Consider the following 6,584-nt stretch of genomic DNA (forward strand, 5'->3'; position numbering starts at 1 on the left):
ATGGAAAGTTTTATCAAAATTTTGCATTGTTTGTTATTTGCTCGGCAAATCGTTACCATATTATTAATATTCATTGAAAGAGTAATTTTGAAATGCAGAAATTTTAGAGCACGTTTCTTAATACCGAGAGAGGTCCGTAGCATCTAAAATAATTTTCTGAATGCGCGTTTGTACTTAACGTTTTCCATTCCGTAGGTAGTGCTAAGGGGTTGGCATAAGACATTTAAGCAGATTCAACTTCATCTTTTTCATTTCCGTGACATTATCGCGAATCCCAATATACGGTAGGGTTAAGCTGAAAAACTGTACAATCACCTTGTTATCAATGGTGTAAAGGGGAAGTTAATTCATACACTTCGAAATATTTAAGTATTTTATTATTAGTTAATAAAGTGAAATGCTAAAGTGCATAATTCAGGGCTCTTCCTCTTCAAGGATCAGCTTCTCCTCCATACCTGTATTGGGAATAATGATATATGTAAATGTTATAGCCTTGATATTATGATTATTTTCTTTATAAGAAGAATGTGAACATAAGAAGCAATTACACTGGGTTTAACAATCGTTACCTTAACTATGAGAAGGTCAAGGCCAGGAAAAGTTTAAGCCAGATAACCATAACAAGGCTGGATAATCATATCCTGAAATATAATATAAAGCCCTCATAAGTTACCATAATTACAGAGGTTAATCCTGATTTTACACCTCGTTGTGACAATGAAAACAAAACACTGGCTTACCACTTTGTACAAACAATTAAGCACATCCTTAACTCCCCTAAGTAGAGCTTCCGAACCACTGGAAGGACAAGAAAAATCCTTCAATGTACATACAAAATGAGATAAATGACTATAAAGGTACTAAGCCAATTGCAGGTAGGAAAGATATAAAATGACAGCAACAAAGGCTCAAAGAGAAGACCAAGATTACCATTTAGTATTTGCCCTAACAATACTTGGCACTCACCTTAGTCAATCCGAGCAAGAAGTAATCAACGCTAATGCTTCGGAGAACGATGTGTGTCTTGAGAATGCAGAAAAATTGTTTAAAAGTTTTTCAAATTTGGGAAACCTGTAACTCGTTCAATTTTGAAATTAACCTGTATTTTTTCTTAATATTTATTTTATCAAACAAAAAACCTGGAACGCGATCTCCAGTCCCTAAGGATCATCTTGAAAAAAAAAAAATTAACACAGTGCCTTTATAAATAAGGGAGATAGGGCATTTTCAGACTCTGAAATCGTCTAACGCATTTTATGCAAAACTTTTTTTTTTTTTTTTTATCTCAGGACTCCTCATTTTTGCAAGAATCTTCCGTTACTGTTATGTTCCAAAACCCTGCGCTTTGCTCAAAATTAGAATTATGCCTATGAAAAACAAAACATTAAATTACTTATAAAACACCCTTGATGGTTTTTTTTTTTATGTAATGAGAGTTGTGAAACCCTTTTTTTAAAGTGTATGGTGAGAAAGATGTATACGCGGACAAGTAATTCTCATACCTCATTGGTCCATAGCGCATAAAGACGTATTTGTTTCCGTGTTAGATGCTCATCGTTGCTAGATTTTTCTTGTACTACCTGAGTAAAACTTCAAGTTTCCATTAAAGACATTAATTTTGATTCTCGTAAAACAATTTTGTTGACTTCAGCGGTCTTTTCCGTATATATAATGGTATCAGAATTCATTTTCTGAAACAGATTAAGTGCAAGATGATTTCTTGAAGAAACAAGAGCAGTAAACAAATTTATTAAAAAGTTTGTTTAAATAAAAACTGTTACCAATTTAGAGTACAAGTACGACTGAATATACAGATAGTTCAGCCATTTCGTTTTCAGAAAGCTGGTGAAGTAAAAGTTTTCGAAGCGACACCGAAATCAGAGAGTAGTAATCCGATTACGAAGGTAATTATCTACTTAAAGCGTATATAATTCCTGTACTGAAACTGGAGCGGTTAGCTTTTAAAGCTGAGATTGAACATTCACATAATATGTACGATATATATTTCAAGTTTATTCTTTAATAAGAATTCCAGAAAAAAATAGAGTTTTTATTACCATTGGAAATATGTCAATTGATAAATTGTTTGGTTTCGGAAAAGATTAATTTAACGATAAATACCGACCTCTTTCTTTTCACTTTATTCTATTTTATTCTTTTTCGTTGTTATAGGGTTTTGATTCATTTTGACTGAACATTAATGATATCAGTCAGGGTTATCTCCTGTTTCCCTGTTTTTTCATAGTGCAAGAAAAACAAGTCTATGTATATATATATATATATATATATATATATATATATATATATGTGTGTGTGTGTGTGTGTGTGTATATATATATACATATATATACATATATATATATATATATATATATATATATATATATATATATATATATATATATATATATATATATATATATATATATATATATATATATATATATATATATACTTTAAGATATACAGTACACACACATTATATATATATATATATATATATATATATATATATATATATATATATATATATATATATATATATATATATATATATATATATATATATATATATATATATATATATATATATATATATATATATATATATATATATATATATATATATATATATATATTTATATATATATATATATATATATATATATATATATATATATATGTATATATATATATATATATTGTTTTGTGTGAGGGTCTTGGTTGATCATGTATTATTTAATTTACGTAATTTTTACGGCCCTGCAAACCAAGATTACACGTAACCTGCCACTTGAAGCCAAAAGTTAACCTCAAAGACAGACGTTAATTAATAAAGGTCGCCAGTTAAGGGTTATTAACCTTAACAAAGAATATTTGAGATGAATTTGATTTTAAACGCAACGGTTCTTCCAAACATTCGGACGCTTGAGGCATACAAAAGCATCGAGATTTAACCTGAGTTTGCTTACCTAAATCCTAGGTATTTTACTGGAATAACGGGGTTGAAGCTAACAATATAATAATTAGGCTTAATCTAGACTTCGTGAACACATATACCGTAAGTGGTGGCTGAAGGGGAACAAAGGAAATTTGAAATACAGAAAACAAAGGATAAAAAGAATGGGCGAAGTTTTGAACAAAAGCGAATTTACCTTAGGACGAACGCCAGCGCATCAACGACCGGACGTGGAGTTCTTGCAATTGTTTCTTCACTTCACTAATAGAATAATAGACAAAGAAAGGGGGAAGAGGTCCAACTGGACGTGTTATCTCTCCGAAAGCTTGGTTCTCTCTGAAGTTCTCTGACCGGCCTAGGTCAAAAACAGTCACCCCAGGTGTCCACGTTCTTGTTAAAAACATTCGCCAAGAGACAGGTAGGAAGGAAAAAGGGACCTTAGGACCACCTATTCTTAAGGCTGATAGGGAAATTTTCCTATAGGGTAAAAGGCCTAACTTACCTATCCCGTTCTCCAACGGACGTTAAGGTTTGAACTGAAGACGCACCTATATAGACAATGTCTTTTCCCGGTCTCAGTCAGGCTGATATTTTTACAATCAAAAGTTACGAGGGCGAACAGCAGTAATATTTGTAAAAGCTCCCCCCCTTAAGAGGGCCTTCACTCCCTTTTCGGGCGTGAAGGTCTATACTAAGCAAGCTGTTCGCCTCTCGTAGGTTACTCTCCTTCCCCTGAGCAGATTAGTCCTGGTTAGCCTACCTAGCTACAGAACTACCTAACCCTAGATAGGATATGAGCTATATTCACTACTTTACCTAATTCTAATAGTACTGGAAGGTGCTCACGGTTATTATAGGCTACCTCCTACAATCATGATGTGTTTTAGACCTAGCCTAGTGGTACATTCTATGATATTCCCTAGCCTAACCTATCCTAACCCGACCGTAGCACCAACATAAGAGTTAATATTCTAACTAAATTACAACATGGTTTATGTTTAATACAATTAAAATTTACTAGTTAATTCATGAGGGTTGCCTCATATGATAAATGGGTGCCTCACTGAGGTCTTAGGCCATGCGTGTCACGAGCATCGTGGCTCAGTTTCACAATAGTTAAGATTACTGAAATTAGTTAGGCTACTTACATGATTACTGCGGCTCGGTGGTAAGTGGAAAGAACAAGGCTACTGAATTGATGTACCGTACTTTAAGGTGGCCTAGGCTAGGTACAAATAAAGGAAGAGATCACACTGGCTACCTTCTCTGGGCAAGGGGCCAGGATCACTCTTAGATGTTAGGGCACTGTGCCGAGAGGGCACTAGTGCCAGGATGAGCGATAGCTCGGCAACTACTGGGCTCTCTTCCGCCCCTTCTTCTTCTTCTTCGGTTTCCTCCAAGGCCTATCAGTAGCTGGCCTAGCAGGTGATGAGAGCACCGACTCCGGGGACAGGCCAGAAGGGCTAGCGGGCGCGAAGTCAGGGGCAACTGCAAAAGCTGCGGGAGGACTCCCTACTCCGGCTGCTGCGACAACCGAGCGAGAGCGATCTCGACTTCTGCGTCCGAGGATGCCAGTTCCTGGTCTTCAAGGAAGGGGTACCATTTCGATCTTCCAGGGTTCATCCCCTGGATTCAAATTTGCAAAGAAGAAGTTTCGGGTGCTGGAGGCTCTCCAGTCGCGATGATCAACTGCATGGGAATCCTAAATCTCCCGGAGGAGGATTCGCCTCATGATTTAGACCCGGCATAGGGCCTTTTCCATTGGTAGCTCAACGTCCGTGGCGGACGGAGTCTGGCACTGCTCAGTGCTCGCAAGTGGCACTGGCAGCAGTTGAGGTCAGGCATGCCTGACAAGGGGTCCGGAGGTGCAATACCTCTCGGACGACTTGGGTTTGGCTGCGGCAGAGATTCCTGCCCCAGCAGGGAGATCGTAGCCTCTCCTAGAGTTTTGTTCGGGGGCGTCCGCTGGGCGTTGCTTGCTTGGGCAGCCTCCCAATTTGTGGAGTGGTCTGCCCGCTTGCACGCCCTGCAGCGGTACTGCTCCTCCTGAATCTCTCTTCGGGGGGGGAGGACCTCTTGGTGGGCCAGCCCTTCGCGATTGGAGAGGGCTAGGCCTGAAATGGGTTGGGTGGCGCCCTTCCGCGGACCACTTTGGTGGGCGGAAGGTGGAGGTTTGTCATTTTGGGAGTTACAACTGGGGCCTCCGTGGAGGAGGTAGCGTGGCTGCGGAGTGGCGTTGGTGACGGGCTTCCGCAGAGAAGATCCCGACCCAACAAGAAGGCCACTCCGGGCCGAATTTCCACCTACCACGCCGAGGCGGTGGGGTATCGTGCCCCAAGGTGTCATAACCTGGAGTTGGACAGTAGGAACGGTGATGGTGTGGCCTCTATCCACTTCATTTCCCACCGGGTTTCTTCGTCAACCATGGCACCGGCTGGCACTTGGGCCCTGGCGATCAGGCTAATATCTGCCGCAGTGTCTACTGTGACCGGAAGGGTCACTGGCAGGCTAGTGCTCTGAAGAGGGGCCACCGAGATGAACTGGGTTTCCAGTCTCTCGGGGTAAAGGATCCGGTGCGGACCAGCAGCAGAAAATGAAGTGCTGATTAGGTTGACAAATTTGGTGGTGGGGACATGATGTGGACAGGCCGGAGATCCAGCATTGTAGTGGCTAGCAGCCCCACAGGATCTGCACGGGCCTTTTGGATGGGCTCGGTGGCCTGCAGTAACTGTTGGAGGAGAGGGCTGAGCGGATGAATCGGGAGTGGAGTCCTGGCTGGTAGGGTTAGGCTGCTTATTAGTGCCGAGTTTGTATCGGCACTCAGCTTCAGCGTGGCCCCCTTCTTGCAATAGTTGCATATGGTCTTGCTAGGCAGTCCATCCTTCAGGCGAGTGGAGTTCGAGAGGTAGGCCGGAGGGATGATTCGCTTCTGAGAGGTGCTATGCGACTGATTGAAGGTTTCCACGAATCAGCCATGCGACAAGCTTCCATAAGTGTGGAGGGCTGTTTATCGTTAAGATATACCTCAAGGGCCCTGGCACACATTGGAAGAGGTCTTCTAGCATGGTCCGGTTGAAGAGATCCTCAAACGTCGTGCAGGCCAAGGAGTCGAACCACCAGCGTGCGTACCGGACTGGGTTTTGTGACATGCCCATTCTGTCCAAGACCAGCCGACTTCCTTGGCAAGACCTCGGAACCGTTGTCTCCATTTTTCTGGGGTTATCTCGTAGGCCTTTGTAATGACTCTACGAACTTCCGCCATGTTGCCTCTCTGGCTCTTCTCCTGTGAGCAAGCGCTGCCTTGGCTTTTCCCTCCATATGCTTGGCTAGTATTAAGGCTCTCTCCGTCTCCGTGGTGCTGTAGTTATCGAAAAGAGCCTCGATCTCCTCCAGCCATGCTTCTGGCTCGTCCTCAGTCCACTTGGGGACTAGGGAATTGATGCTCGAAATTGGAGCGTTTGATGCAGCAGGTGTAGGACTGGAGGCTTGATGGCTAGCCATAACCCGGCATTCTCCATTTTCGCTCTCTCAAGCTCGAGCTCCTTCTCCTTTAGGGCTAACTCAGTTTCCTTGCAGGCTAACTCATGCTGTCTCCTTCTTTCTTCTCTTTCCTCTTCATATTGCC

General features: G+C 41.3%; 1 long non-coding RNA gene across 1 annotated transcript; it reads right to left on the reverse strand.

The window, feature by feature from the left end:
- Positions 1-360: 360 nt before the first annotated feature.
- LOC136829676 (uncharacterized) lies at positions 361-1,022 on the reverse strand. The gene is made up of 3 exons (XR_010850440.1): positions 741-1,022; positions 570-641; positions 361-455 (listed from the first exon to the last, which is right to left on the reverse strand). It is a non-coding gene; the product is annotated as an uncharacterized lncRNA (long non-coding RNA).
- Positions 1,023-6,584: the final 5,562 nt, after the last annotated feature.

This window comes from Macrobrachium rosenbergii, chromosome 45, assembly GCF_040412425.1.
Source record: "Macrobrachium rosenbergii isolate ZJJX-2024 chromosome 45, ASM4041242v1, whole genome shotgun sequence".
NCBI lineage: Eukaryota > Metazoa > Arthropoda > Malacostraca > Decapoda > Palaemonidae > Macrobrachium > Macrobrachium rosenbergii.